This window comes from Poeciliopsis prolifica, unplaced genomic scaffold (assembly GCF_027474105.1).
Source record: "Poeciliopsis prolifica strain line A6 unplaced genomic scaffold, Auburn_PproV2 SCAFFOLD075, whole genome shotgun sequence".
In the NCBI taxonomy this organism is placed as follows: domain Eukaryota; kingdom Metazoa; phylum Chordata; class Actinopteri; order Cyprinodontiformes; family Poeciliidae; genus Poeciliopsis; species Poeciliopsis prolifica.
Genome location: NW_026562450.1, coordinates 1,781,058 through 1,796,208, shown reverse-complemented (window position 1 = coordinate 1,796,208; position 15,151 = coordinate 1,781,058). Strand labels below are relative to the sequence as shown.

The following is a 15,151-nucleotide window of genomic DNA, read 5'->3' as shown; positions in this document are numbered from 1 at the left end:
GTGTGTGTGTGTGTATCCCGTACCTCGTTGCCGTACATCATGAGGTGGTGGGTGGTAATGAGGGCTTTGAAGACCACCACCCAGCTCGAGTTGGCTGTTCTCTCGAAAAGAGTGTCTGCCAGCTGGGGAATGTTGACGTTCATCTCATTGGTGCAGTGGATCAGATCTGCAGCACAAACACACACACACACACACACACACACACACACACACACACACACACACACGTACAGAAACCCACACACACACACAAACCCCTCCAGGGCCGTCTGTGCAGGCTACATCAATAAGCAGCGTTATTACTCAACTCTGTCTGGCATGTTCGTAAATACAAACACATTAGAATGTTTTATTCATGTCCGCGTCGTCGGTTTGATCAGAAGGAAAGCCAACGTGTGTGGGATCGAGACGGCACGCGGAGGAACCGAGGACGCACGCGACGGACACAAAGCTCGGAGTGATTGAAACGGCTCTGGAGTGCGCAGAAATTAATTGGCTCAGTGCGAGCTAAAGGCAAGATGAGGAGACGGGGATGGAAGCAAATGAATAATCAAACGAATTAGCTTCACAAAAAAAAAAAAAAAAAAAAAACATTGCTGGAAAGATAGACGAACCCGCCGCCCTCCCTGTAATCTGACATGAAAATTCAGCCACATGGTCTTTCCTTATTTGTCTTCCTTACTCTGCAGAGCGTAGAGAAAGTCTTCACACCTCTTGAGCAATTTATTTTGTCTGTTTCCTACTAGGAATGCACCAACATCGATTTTACTTGACATTTGCTGTCTTTTAACGTGTCGATCAGATAAATTTCTGCCGGTATAAACAACCCATCTTTATTTCTTTTTTTTAATCTTTTTGTCGTCTGTTCTGATACCTTTTTTTTCTCAACCCGACGATGTCAAAACGGTTGTGAAAAATACATGTAATATCTGTAAATATTGGTTGTTGTCCATAACAACTATATAAGTGTTGAATGTTAATATTGGCCCAAAGTTTCATATCAAGATATTTTGATGTTTTTAAATGAAAAAGCCTGACCTGCCAATTTTGAGAGATACTGATATTTTGAACAGTTTTTGGTTTTGCCTGAAAAGTTGTTTTCCTTTTAAACAGACTATCTTGTCCTTAACCCCTAAATACAGCCCGTAAATGAGATATTTGCATTTTTTATTATTTTCCAACTTATTCAAAGCAAACGTTGATTTTCTTAGTACATATTCCAGTTTGCATTTTTAGTGATCAAGTTTGCAGCCAGTTAATTATTCAAGTCGTTCTCCTTGAGAGACAACAGGTTTCAAACATTGTGTCTGTAATGTCAACTTTAATATTCAGATGAATTTGTGCCCACTGTGGTGGTATTGTGGTTGTAGTGGCTCATTCCTGTGAATACAGTGGAAGCCCGACGCTGCTTTTTTTTATCATCCTGAATCGTCTGAGCGATTTGCAGACAATCCTGTCTAATCGCCATAAGCCTGCGTTGTGAATCGGAGCAGGGGGTGCCAGAGTTCGCCCAACACTCAACTTAATTCAGGGTCTAAAGAGATGATTCCAGCAGAACACACACGCTGCTGTTGTCACTCCGACACACCGTTTCACCCAGACAGACCAAACACGGACGTGCTTTTCAGCGTTTATCGTGAACCACCTGCTGAATTCAGTAAGTGGAATGTCGCAGTCGAACACCAGCGAGCAGCCACAAACGTCGCACACCTGCTTCTTTTGTTTTCCTTTTTCATTGTGGAACCGGAAAATTTCACAGAAACCTTTAAGTGGTTCTACAGACATGCATATAAGTTTGGAAGTAGAGCAATCATTTCCGAGCTCAGAATGAATGGATTAATTAAAAACGGTTGGGAACTGATAGAATGATGCTGACTCCGACTTGCCTGGAAGGTTTTGGAGACGCAAAGCATTCTGGTTTTAGTAAGCTGTATATATTCTTTGATGTGTTTGGACTTCATTGCGTTTATCTGTATCAGCCTGTGTTAGCTTGTCAGCAGGGTGGCTTTTTCAGATAAGATTTTGCTGGAAAGTAGATATAATTAGATTCATCTGAATGTCTTGACTATCTCCTTTAAAGGAAGCCCATTGTGCAGAAGGTTTCTATTCCGACAGTGTGACTCACTGAATGTAAAACCACTAAATCAAGCCTGGCGATGGGCCGTTTATATTAATACATCCTTTCTTCTGCTTTTGGTGGATTACTGTATGGACAATCCCCCTTTTGGGATTAGGAAACGGCCCACAACAAAGTGATGTCACTGAAGTTGAGCTCATGCTCAGACCTACTGCAGTAGTTTTTACCGATGAGGCTTTCATCACCGAGCTCATTTCTGGGAAACCCCTGCAAAGTAAATGGATAAAATGAGCCATAAACTAAGCACAAAAATAATAATAATTAAAAAAAAAAAAAAAACTTGGTGTAGGCAACTATCAGATCTGGTTGGGTGTTTTCTAGTTGAATTCAGTTGAAGTCATGACTATTTCTCTGGTGCATTTGCTTTTTCCACTAGATATAAAACCATAATACAAAGATATAATCAGCAAACAGTTCTTTTTCAGCTAATGTCAACAGACATGAGCTTTAATTCAGATCTGTGTTGCTTTTGTAATTAAAAACTGGTGTGTAACGTACGTGCTAATGAATTACACACCTAGGCATATTAAGTTTATTACAGCAAACACGCCAATGGCCTTTTGTTAGTCGGTACGTTTTTAAAGGAAAGACGTAACGGCAGTCAATCTGAGGTTGAAAATACTTCCAGTCATACTAATATTTCTTGTGATTGAGGGAAGAGCGTAGCACTTTAGGAGCCAGCTGATTGGCAGTGTGCAGCTGTACGAATGGTACAACAAAGTTTAGAATATTTGAAATGTTAACTCTTTAAAACTTGGTAAGAAGACTTTTATTCAATGATTCTCAACAATAACAATCAACACGCTCAACTGTGTTATTTAAGAGTCTCTAAATGGAAATAACTCATGAATAAAATTACTTTAGTTTCACAAAAACTAAACCCGTTCTAGACCTGGTTAGCAACAATCCTGTTTTTTTTTTTTTTTTTTGAAAACCTATTTTGTCTTGTCAACCTTACGACCGACTTCAGTACGGCCCGGTTCTTGTATGATTTGATGCGTTTGGCTTCCAGCTTCCTTTCGATGACAGCAGCAGAACTTAAAGAGCATCATCGGATCAGCTTGATAAGTTTCTGTTTGGAGCTCGAGGCTGAGCGGTACCACCTCCTCCACGTTCTTTACCGAACATTCCTGCAAAGTGAAGTGAAAGGGAAAAGGGAGAAAGAAAGGTGATACTGACTGGGACTTTAAGCAACTTTGGTTCTGGGACTTTATTCTTTTTCTCCCCCCATTTGGATTTGTTGTATATTTTAACTTCAATCTGATGTCGGTCGGTTTCCCCCAGGAGTGGGTGTGGACACGCCACAGCTCTCTGTTCGTTGTGTGGCAGCCTGCTGAAAACCAGAGATTTGTTACGAGCGCAAACATTACGTAATCCTAACAACCCTCGCCATCTGATAAGAGATCTTAATCACAAACTATAAAACAAAACAACTCTGCTCTCGTGAAGACCGCAAACAAAAACAGGACAAACTCCAATGCGAATGAAGTTGCCACACTGAAACAAGCAATCCCCGAACGCCGACACGCCCTCCGAAGCGCATTTCTTTCAATTTCCTCCAATTTGGAGAAGCATTCCTTCCCTTTTTTCGATGGGGAGCCGCTCCAGTCCACGTTGCATAACGCTTCCCTTTTGATGCCTCTCCGTTTATTGTACTAACATAAATTTCCTCTGAAAAGAGGAAGAGCCGAGTGTGAGATTGCTGCAGCTGATCCAACTGAGCGCCAAAACAGCCACTGCTTTTAGATGTATTTATTTATTTCCTTTGCTTTCATCTCAGATGTTGTGTTGGTGCTCTGAGACCAAGCGGAGCCTTTGAATGATGACAGACAGATAAGCCGTGGTTCCCACAAACATGGCATCGTCGTGAGCTGTCCCTCTATCCCAGAAAAGGATTGCTCAGACTCTGGAAATTCCTGCAACTGTTTTTTTTAAATAAATGAAATCATGCTAAGTAGGTCACTGCAGCACAGCAGGAAGTGGCTGAGAGGTATTCCCGAACTGTCGGCTGATTTCTCTCCAAATCATTGCTGCAGATTGAACCTTTTGATTCTGTGTCACACTGTGCCTCCACACTGATTGCGGCGCTACACTAATTGCCTTCTTCGGCGTTCAGGAGCCCGGCAGCTGATAATCGCTGCGTCTTACTGCGCTGATTGAGCTGTGATAGGTAATAACTAATCTGCTGTATTTAAGAGAAACCGTTGGGATCCTTTTCTTTTAATCCAGATTTATTGTTTATCATTTACTTTTTGATTTATTACCCGCATCAGGCTGGAAACTTTTAAGCAACGCATAAAATATTCCCATTTGCAGCTCAAACTGCTGCATTGTCCAATACGGGTTATTATTTCACTTGGCCTGTTGACGGTAGATAAGCAAAGCTTTGAATACCAAATGTATATTGTTCAGTTCTATAATCTTGTTCTACAAATTAAAGACACGAGGCCATGTAAGCATTAATAATTCAGCTGCCACGCGCATTTAAAATGCAGTATTTCATTGCCGATGCACTGCTGCTGCGCTTATTAAATGTAGGAGCTAACTAAGTGTGCAGTGCAGTAATTGAAAAAATCTCGCCGCCTCGGTATGCCGCAGCTGGTTTCTGTTTCAGAGGCCGGTAAGTGATGATTGAGGCCGTGGCATGTTCTCATCAGGCCGGTCAGGACGGCGGTGCTGACCGAGGCTCAGGGGGGCCAGGTGCCCGCGCTCCCTCGCAGCCAGAGCATCCATTATTGTCGAGGTGAAGGGAGAAGAAGCCAGCAGTAAAATTTCCAAACTGCAGACCCGGGGAATTGGGGTCAATAGACTTTATATTTCCCTTAAGGTGGCGGTTTGTTGAACAAAACTTGGCCCAGAGCTCTGTCTAGTCAACTCTAATGGAAGTTCAAAAACAATAACGAAGAAAAGTCGTCATGTAGGCCACAGATAGCTTATCATGGAGATGGATGATGAAGCAAAGTCCTCATCATGGAAAAACCAGGACATCCTGGATTTTCCAAACAGGAGGTCCTTACATCCTTAAGAAGTCTTAAAATTATAAAAATGTAAGTTGCGTTCTGTGACTTGAGGCAATTGCAGCTACCGCTAGCTAACTAGATGTTTTGTCATTTGTAAAGTGTAAATTTATAAAAATTTTTGTGGCTGTATTTTATGTGCGATGCTACTTTCAATCTGTTCTAAAAGCTTGTAAAACCTGCAATTTTCTTTTGTACATTTCTGCCCTGATGGTCTTAAATCTTAAATTCGAATGGGTAAAACGAGCAGAAACCCAGTCCAACAGTTTGCATAAACACTTGGTAATTTCCTGAAATTACATAGCCAAACTTTGAGTTTCACTTCTTTTTCTTAAGACTTATAAATACTCACTTGGCTTCCAGGGATTAAGGAAATGCTTCAAAGAAATGACATATGTGATGAGGAAGAAGAACACAGATTATTAGAGTGAAAACAGTCGCCTTTAAGGAACATCAGCAGAGGAAATGATTAATGTTCAACTTCAGACAACCAAGTTTGACAATAAAAAAAATAACACTACGTATTCTTCAGCTAAAAGCTCTCTTGGAGATCTTTGTATTTTTAATTTCTCTTTTAAAAATACTCTCCAAACATCAAGTTACCAGAACATTTTCTGTCTCAGGGAATCTTTAAATATCAGCCTCTGTTATGGGACAATTGACAGCAAGCGTTCAGGAGCTATCATATGTCTCATGTAAATTTCCCTCTGGGATTAATAAACTATATTCAGTCATTAATTAGCAGCTGGCATATGGTTTCCAGCAAGCTAGCTAGGTTCTTGCCTGGCCATATGTCACGCATGATGCAAAAAACTCAAAAAGACAGTTGAGACTACTGGTGACAAGCTGCTAATACTTGCTAGCTAGCAAACAAAAGAGCCATTAGCATTTAGCATATAGGTCATTAGCAGCTAGCAGATCCCTCTCTAGCCTTTTGTCACATGAAAAGTTCAAAGCTGCTGCCAAGAGCCACTAAAAGACCCCAGAAACTTCATAGTTTCAGTTCTCTAAATGATTTTTGTACATTTGTCGTGATATCGGTTTTAAATTTTATTCACAATGGTCATAACAAGGTTTTAAAAAGTCCTACATTTGAGGTTGTGAAACCTAAATAAAGGCTCTTACAGACACGCTTTGTCGGATCTGATTTTTGAAAAGAAGAATGGGCCTCAGTTTCAGTCTGTGGATTTTCAACGCCCAGAAATGCAGGGAGGCATGCCACACTTTTCAGATTTTTATTTATTAAAACAAAAAATCCAGACGATGGTGACCTTCCAGCTCCCATCCATTTCACTATTATTCAGTCCTTTGTGGTCGCCTGTCACATTATATCCCATTCATGGAAGTTTTTCGGTCGTATTGTGATAAAATCTGGAAAATGAAAGGCCTATGAATACTTTCGCAAAGCACTGTGCGCTGCTTTCTCTCCTGTTTGGACTACGCAGCTGCTTCAAACGCATCTAGTTTCCAGCTCGTGTCCTTGCTAACACATTCAGCTCCGGGCGTTGGGGAAAAAAAAAAAAACCGGGGGGATTTGCCATTCAGAGCAAATACCTGGTGAATTAAGTTTTAATATCTCGTCTTTGCCTCGGCTGCCGTATTCGTTAAAAGGTTTTCGGATGGTGATTGGAGTAATGGAGAGTTTTTAGTGGCTGTGTGCGGCAGGTATTGATGCTCGTTTAGTTTTTCACCTCCAGTCCCACCCGTAGGGTAACTCCCCACTGGGACAGCTCGGTCGATATCTTCGACGGCAATTTTACTTTTGTGTTGCTATAAACCTTTTCTGCTGCTGCAATCTCACAAGAACATTGCTGAAGGATCAATTATCTCGTTTTAACTCCCTGGAGTTTTCGACAGACGGATTAATTTGAGCTTTCCACATGAACTAATGGCTGAAGTTTAAATTGTCCACTAACTACATGTGATGAGAGCCTTGAACTGACTCCCCGTCTGGCCTTTGTGCCAGTTCTTATCGTTTGTCAGCTTGTTCCTCTCCTTCCAAATCTTTTTTGTTTTTCTTTTAAATCAAAGACCAGCATGTACCAAAAACAATCCAGCAGGAAGCCCCAAACAATGACTGAGAGCCATTTTCCAGCCCCACTGCTGTTTTGGCTTCCCCCGAGGGAGCCGTCTGGATCCGTCTGGATCCGTCCCCTACGACCGTCCGGCGGTCCAAGGACCCGAGATCTGAACCGGGCCCCCGGAGAGACCAAGAGGAACTAACGGCAAAAGGAAAGTCAGAGAGAGTGCAGCAGCCAGAAAGATGCCGTGTTAAACAGTACTGGAGATAAGTGCTAGAAGACGAGAGAGTCGGGTCGTATTCAGGTCAATGTTATTTTAAAATGCTTATTTTAGGCTTAAAAGCACAAAATGTCCCATCAATAAAAAAACTAAATAAAAAGTCATGCAGAACGACTTGAATTATTGGTGGCAGATTTAATCCAATCAGATCAAATTTCAGTCATAATTCAGTAATAAGATGGTGGGTCTGCTTTCACAACTATAAAAGTAAATGTTTGGGTATTACGCCTTAACTTTAACTTCATTCTATCTCAGGACAAAAAGTTCTGATGGAAGGGACCTTTGTGAACATGTATTTGATATGAAAACTTTACATCGTTACAGGCTAATCAATCTCTGTACCTCTTTCTCTTCTTTCTTTACTGTCGCTTTTGTCTCAGGACCAACAAGGTTATTTGATTACTCTCTGGGTAATGCAAGATTATTGTTGTCGCTTCTGTTTGGAAGTAATTTTCTTAGTCCCACAGACTGGGTTTTAAGATGAGGAGAGACTAAAAGAACAATCTGTTAACTAAATGTCTATAAATCCATTCTTCCAAGTAAAAAATGCTTCCTTTCCACAACAAACAGCTGTTGTCATTGTACCCATGCAAAAAATTAAATCTTCTTAAAATTAAAATTCTTACGAGCAGAAACTTAACAAAACTCATGTTTCAAATGGAACTTAAAAGATGGGTATGTTTTTGATTAGATCTTAAGATGGCTTGCCGTACACATTTAAAGCTTCATTCAAAATGAGCTGCTTTAGGGTCTGTCACTTTAAATCCAGTTAACCTGCAGCTGGCTACGCCCCCCTTCTATTCAACATTTACAAACGGATGTGGAGTTATACAACTGTACATCTTTGATAAGCATTAGTAGAGCCTCCTGCACAACCAACAAGAATGCAGCAAGTAATTTCAGGACGGTAAGTCGGCAACAAAACACTTGTCTTTTCCAGCAGGCGGTGTGCAAAGCATACAGCGGGAAAGCTAGCTGACCAAATATGCTGGAGCTCAATTTGGGTTGCTAGATAATGGTGCAGTGCCTGTAGGTTGTTACATAACCATCAGGAGGATTTTTGAAATACCTCATTTTCCAGAGACTAAAAAATATAAATTTTTTGCCAAAAAACAACAACAAACAACCCAAGTGTTTGGGTTGTTTTTACCAGTAAAAAGCCAAATGGAGGTACAAAATTTATTAAACAATTTTTTTTAGCATTGAACTGCCCTTTTAAGTTGAAGAGTGATGGTGCCTTAACTGAAAGCATCATAAAAGGACTTTTCTCTGAGACCTCCAAGCTGTAGCCAACACAAAAGCCGAGATTTCCACATCAACAGCTCGGCCTTCGGTGAAGCCTCCAGTTTTTATCAACACCTTCACTTCCAGCTGATCCCGAAGGAATAACATTTCAGGCCTCTCCCTAAGCTCTCACGTGAAGAGAAACCTTCACAGCTTTCTGTTTTTTTTCTCACTTTGCTTAGAGACTGCCTAAATCTTCCCCAGACCTTAATGTACCCTCTCACACAATGGTGTGAAACCCTCTTGTTTATTTTATTTTTTTAAATTAGTTTGTTTTCAAGGGCAAAAAAAAAACTACTACCCATCATCCTTTTCTTCCTCTGTGCAGAGCAGTTTGAAGTGCCAGAAGGGGGAAATTACAGTGTGATTGATTGCGACTCGGTGCATAAGGAATCAGGAGAGAGAGCTTTGGTTCTTTCCATCCAAACCTCAGGCAGGGAAAGGCGACGAGACGGAGGGTGGGATGTTTAAGGGAGTCGTTCAGAACACAAGGGGAGACTGGCACGGTCGGGCCAGGACACCAGCAAAACCGCTGACGACGGCAGGACGTGGCGCTTTTCTTTCTTGTCCCACAAAATGTTTCTGCGCAAGGGGGGGGATACAAGGGAGAGAAAAAGAAGCGAATTCAGGCAGAGGTTGCATGGGCACAACACTGGTCGCTGTGAAAGTTGCAGCCCATTTGTTTCGTTGACGTCACAGGAGCACCGTCATCGCCGCACTCCCTCTGCACCTTTTTTTTTTTCTTTTTTTGTAGAGGGGGGTAAGCGACAGGCAGAGGGACAGATTAAAATGAAAATTGTGCTTTTTGTATGTGTCCGAGTGGAAGAATGCAAGGAGGGAGTAAATAGGTGTAGAAAGTGCTAACGCAGGCGCTCCCGGCCAAAGGAGGATGAGCCGACATTCAAGGAGGTCACCGTGACTCTCGGCGGCGGTCGCCGATGGTAATTGGGAAATGCTGAAACGGTGTCGTCGTGCACGTGCTTTACGTCCACTGCTGGAACACAAACGAAAACGACTGGCAGCACACTGAAGATGATGGATGTGCATAAAGATGCCTGCTGTTTAACTTCAGAATATCCTGCCTTTACTAAGTGAAAACTTCATCTACTGTCACATTTCTAAAAAAATCCACATAAGCAAGAAAACAGATTATTATGCAATGATGGAATCATTTTGTTTTGGTTTGTTTTTCCTTTCCCACTGAGCTCAGCAGGCGCCACAGGATATTAGCCTGCTGGGACCTGCAAGCCAAACGGATTCTCCCAGTCAGGGCCTTGCATACTGGTTTTGCATTCGCTTCTCGAAATGGAAAACTTCTTAGGGCAAAGAATTCATGCCTTCTGGACATTGTCATATTTTGTAACCCTATCATCACAAACTTCAATGTATTTTATCTGAATTTCATGTGATGGACCAAACCAAAGTGGGGAAATCATGGTGTAGTGCAAGAAAAATAGTGCATCATATTGACAGAGGAGTGAATGGCAATGTTTTGATTTTGTTTAAAAAGTAGTAATGAGCACTATAATCCCAGATTCCTAAAAGTATCTGTTGTTTTGTCATGTTTCAGACTACAAATGCCATTTTTAGACTGGTTGAAATGGTGAGTCATGATGAATCGATTTATTTAAAAAATCGCCAACTAATTTAGTAACTGTAAACAGACTCTGAAAATATGCATTTTCTGAAAGGACAACACCCACAGAGCTGTAATAAAGCCAGAACTGTACAAAGATTTATACATTTTACATTTCGGATATTAATCAAAAAGTCTTCTTCCCAAAATTCCTTAAATGGAATATTTTGAGCTTCATTTAATTTAAATTCTTAAAAAAAAAAAAAAAAAAAACTCTTCAAAATGCCTTTCGTTGTCCAATTATTAAACATTTGGTGCAAAAAAATTTAATCAATTATTCTTATTTATAAAGGGAGCTGAATTAGTTATTTGCATCTATTAATATAATATTGTTTAAAAAAGGCTTCAGTGGTTACATGAAAAAACCTGAAGAATGTTGCGATTTTTAAAATATCTGATCACTCGATAAATCATCCAAATAATCAATTACTAAAACAATTGTTTGTTGCTTCCCTATTGGGAATAGGGATCCAACTCTCCAATGCTCCATGTGAAAACCCAGTAACAGATCCACATGTATTTTGCTTTAAAAACGACTTAATAATGTCATTTTTTTCCCCCCCAACCGCCTAAATACACCACTCTCGGTTGATCCGTTTTGGTTTTATCCAACACCTTCCACTTATCTCGCTATCTCTGACAGGAAACCTTCTTGCTGCTTCTTCATTTTCCATATCTTTACTTCTCCCGCAGTGAACCCTGCTGTGGCAGGCGGGGGGCCGGTTCTGCCAGTGAATTAATAATGACGCTCGGACTAATCCACAGAATGTGGAATGTTTCCAGTCATATAGGGCAGCGTGAATTCTATTTCAGAAGCTAACGGGGTGTTTTTACCCTTAAGGTGCTCTTCGTTTCATGTTGTTTTTTTTTTTTTTGTAGTTGTGGGCTCTACTTGTGAGATGTTGCTCTTAAAGGCTGTCCTCAAGTGTCAGGTTTAATTCGAAGAACACTAATTAGCTCTGTGGGTAGCGCTGGTATCCATAATTGAACCCAAACCCTTAAATCTACTGTAGCACTATATTCGTTTTGTAGTTAATTGCCAAAACTGGCCTGTTTTTTTGTGTTTTTTTTTTTGTGTAGGACAACATAGTATTTATTGAAACAAACAAATCTTTTTCAGCTCAGAAGTTCAAATGGTTGCTACCAAAGTGACCTAAAAGATACTATTTTGATTGGACACTGAAACTGCAACAAATGCAGTTTCATAGCCACAGTGTTGTGGTTCACAAACTGGTCACTCTTTATACCAGCACAGGACCCATTTAGGTTTCATCTGCTAAGTGATCATGTCGTATAAAGTTGTTAGTTTTTTTTTTTTTAAAGCAGCTGAAGTTCTTGGTGTTTTAACGCCCAAATTCTTGACACAGTCAACAGTTGCAGCGCTAGAGCTATAAACAGCGTTCTGTCAGAGCTTTGAGGTAGAAATGTGGGACGTATCCAGGCCGACTGAGACTTGGAGAGTACTCCATTTCAAACAAGAGCCAGTGAAGTGGTTCCACATCTGCTCTGGAGCCGGTATGATAAATCGTCGTTTTTTTTTTTTTGTTTTTTTTTTCTCCACAGCGGTCCCCCACATAATGCTTCAAAACACTAGAATGACTCTGAAATTATATTTTAGATGTGGTAGTTACAGTGACTTTATGGCATGGCTGTGAAAGAGTAAGCCAGTTCTTCGAAGGTAGTAGAGCTGAATGAGATATGAATAGATTTAATAGTGTGATACTCTGTATTCATGGACTTTATTGCCCAGCCCTAACCATGTAGAGCACTGTTGTTAAGGTAAACCACTGCAGAGCACTTAGTGCTGATAAAGCACATTGGTAAAATTAACATAATTACTTACCGAACAAAGTATTCAGTTTAATCTCATTGGAGAATGTAAATACATGCCATCAAAATTACTACTTAAATGAGTAAATAACTTGTTTGAAAGTACATTCAAGTTTTTTTTGGGTGCGTTCATTCTATGCTATGCAGAGTCTCTGTCTGTGCCGATGAAAAATGTATCTCTTTAAGCTTAGCAGACAACAGTAACACTAAGTTTCTGATTAATTCATTGAATAATTATTTAATGTTGTGGGTGCACTCCTCAAGCACTGAAGCACTTAAATATGGTCCATTCTATAAAAATAAAAACGTCATTAGGACTGTGCTGTACTATTTGCAGATTTTTCTTTACTTTTTAAAATAAAATTACTTTAAAAACTGCGGGTGCTGTTTCGGTAAATCAAACCTCTGTTACACAGGATCAGATTTTGATCAAGTCTTGCTCCTCGACTCTGTGACAGCTGTAGTTTGCGGTTTGTGTGTTGCGGTAAAACAATGCGGTCATGGTAGAGCACAACCGAACTGGACTAGGACAAAAAAAAAAAAAAAAAAAAAGTGTACAGGTTTCGAATGACTCATGCGGCCGCATCCCTGACCCAGCAGACAGACTCATTCACCAGCAAGATGCAGCAACTCCCTGGAGGGCTGCAGCCTACACACCATTAGCCTCATCACCTTCTGGGCTCAGAACCACATGCGGAAACGTTCCACTGCAGCAGCCTGTGCACACTCCTCAAAATGTTTAAATATAGACGTTCATCCTTAATCCCATTGTCCTCAGCACCCATCCAGCTTCACATCGCAACTGCTTCCTTCACACTTTGATTGGATTCAGAAGCTAAACGTTTGATTGCGTAAGAGGGAGTAGAAATGAGGAAGAAGAAGGCGGGGGGAGGAGGAGGAGGAGGAAGTGGAACAATCCCAGGCTGGATTTAGATGAGTTAAACAGCAGCTTGTGTGTACATATTTGGTTCTACCTTCTCGCATTCCTGTGGCCTCGTGCGCACGGTTGCGTTATGTTTGTGTGCATCCATGTTTGCACAAGGGCTGGTTTCATTCAGCGAGGCCTTGGCACGACTCATTCTTCTTACGTGAGTCACCGCAGTTCAGTAGAAGTCTGTTACAGTAGATTCTGGTGAATTTGTTTATGCAGGCACTGTTTGGACTGTGGACACAAATACTTTGCCTGTGGATTCTCTGACCCGCCTTTAGGACATGAGTCTCCCTTCCTGGTGCATCCCGGTTCCATGTAAACAGGCCCGTGACTGTTTTGTCTCCTCTAATTTGTTAGCGGGGATTATTTTTAGCCCTCCACGATAAGATCCAGATTGCCTTTTCATTCAGCTGAAGTATTGTTAACCAAGACAGGGAATCTCATAACTTCTAGGCTTGTGGGCCCGCTTTGAAAGTGGAGAGAATTTTTCTCTGCCAAGATCAATAATTGCTGGTGGTTGTTCATTGACTCTGCGTACACAGTGGCAGGTCCAAAGAGAGTTGAACAGTAACTGTTTGAGCTTCCCTTTTTATTATCTAACATGATGACAGCAGACTTCACAGGGTACACTCATGTTTACGTATATCTTGGACTTTTTTTTTTTGTTCTTATCTAAAGGGAGCAGAGATGAAAGAATCCCAAACCGAGCCAGATCAGATTTTTAGGATAGACACCGGACTTCAGCTTAGATGTAAAATTTATTGCTGCTTTCAGGGATAAAAGGATTATAGAAAAATATTTCATTAGAACAAGTGCATAAAAAATTTAGAAAATGTGTTGAGGTGCGTTCTTTTAACAAGACGCTCGTAAAGCGAGTCGACCTCAACCTCATGGTGTTGCCATTGGCAGTTTTTCTACCAAATCTGTTCCAGTTGTAAATTGGTATTGCTTGATTAACTACGGTTCTTTTCTTTGCCATGGCTACTTCTCTGGCTTTAACACCTACATCCTCTGAGCAGAACCACCTCAGGAGCAAGGGACTTATGGACTATTATATTATTGCTGTGTGTTTTGGCAAACCCTTCCTGAAATTACAGGAGCTAAAAAAGACCCCCCAAAAAATTTGATTTATGTTGACGCAATACTGCGGTTCCGGCTTGGCTGTTAAGTTGTAGAAACCAAACTGATTCTTTTGTAGAACCAACTAAGAACCAGCTTTACAACCAACTCTGGTTAAGCACCAGAGTTGTTATGGAGGAAAACCCCATCAGAGCTGCCATGGATGCTGTAACAGAATCAATTTGACCAGTGGATGTTAAGTAATAAGTAATAATGTCACTTGGTGGTTCAATGTAGGTTCAATGTTGAGTGACTTGTAAGTCACTCAACATTGAGTTGGCCTAATTTTTGAGGCAATATCAACAATTCAGTTAACTCAATATAGTTGAAAAGCAATTTGCCGCCTCCTTTTAGTCATACTTTGCATTAATTTAGTGTTTAGTGCAGTGCTTCTCAAATAGTGGGGCGGGCCCCCTTTGGGGGGCGCGGTGCGATACCTAGGGGGGCGCGTGTGATCCTGGGGAACAGCCTTTTTTTGGCCGTACTAGTATAAAGTGTAATTGCGCACAGTAGGCGGCAGTGGCGCTCTCATTGTTACTTCTGTCACGTTTGCGACAGTGCAACATTTTACGACTTACAAGACAACAGGTTTGCCTTGGTTAGCAGTGTTAAGTCAACAAAAAGCTCCGACTGCGTTCTGTCTATGGCCTCCGTTATTCAACAACCCCCAACATGAAAAAGTTTTTAACAGGGATGAAAAGAAAAGCGGAGAGAGACAAAGATAATGAGACAACAGAAAGTCAACCGAAAGCTAAGAAGAGGAAATACGACGAAGCGTATTTAGCGCTTGGCTTCACTGTGACTACAGTTGGAGAAGAGGAAAGACCGGTTTGTTTGCTGTGTCTAAAAATGCTCGCAGCGGACAGCATGAAGCCAAATAAATTAGCGCGTCACTT

General features: G+C 41.0%; 1 protein-coding gene across 5 annotated transcripts in view; it reads left to right on the top strand.

Annotated features, from left to right (window-relative positions):
• si:ch211-200p22.4 (phosphatidylinositol-binding clathrin assembly protein) overlaps window positions 1-15,151 on the top strand; it is a 64,703-nt gene that overhangs the window by 282 nt on the left and 49,270 nt on the right. The window lies entirely within an intron of this gene.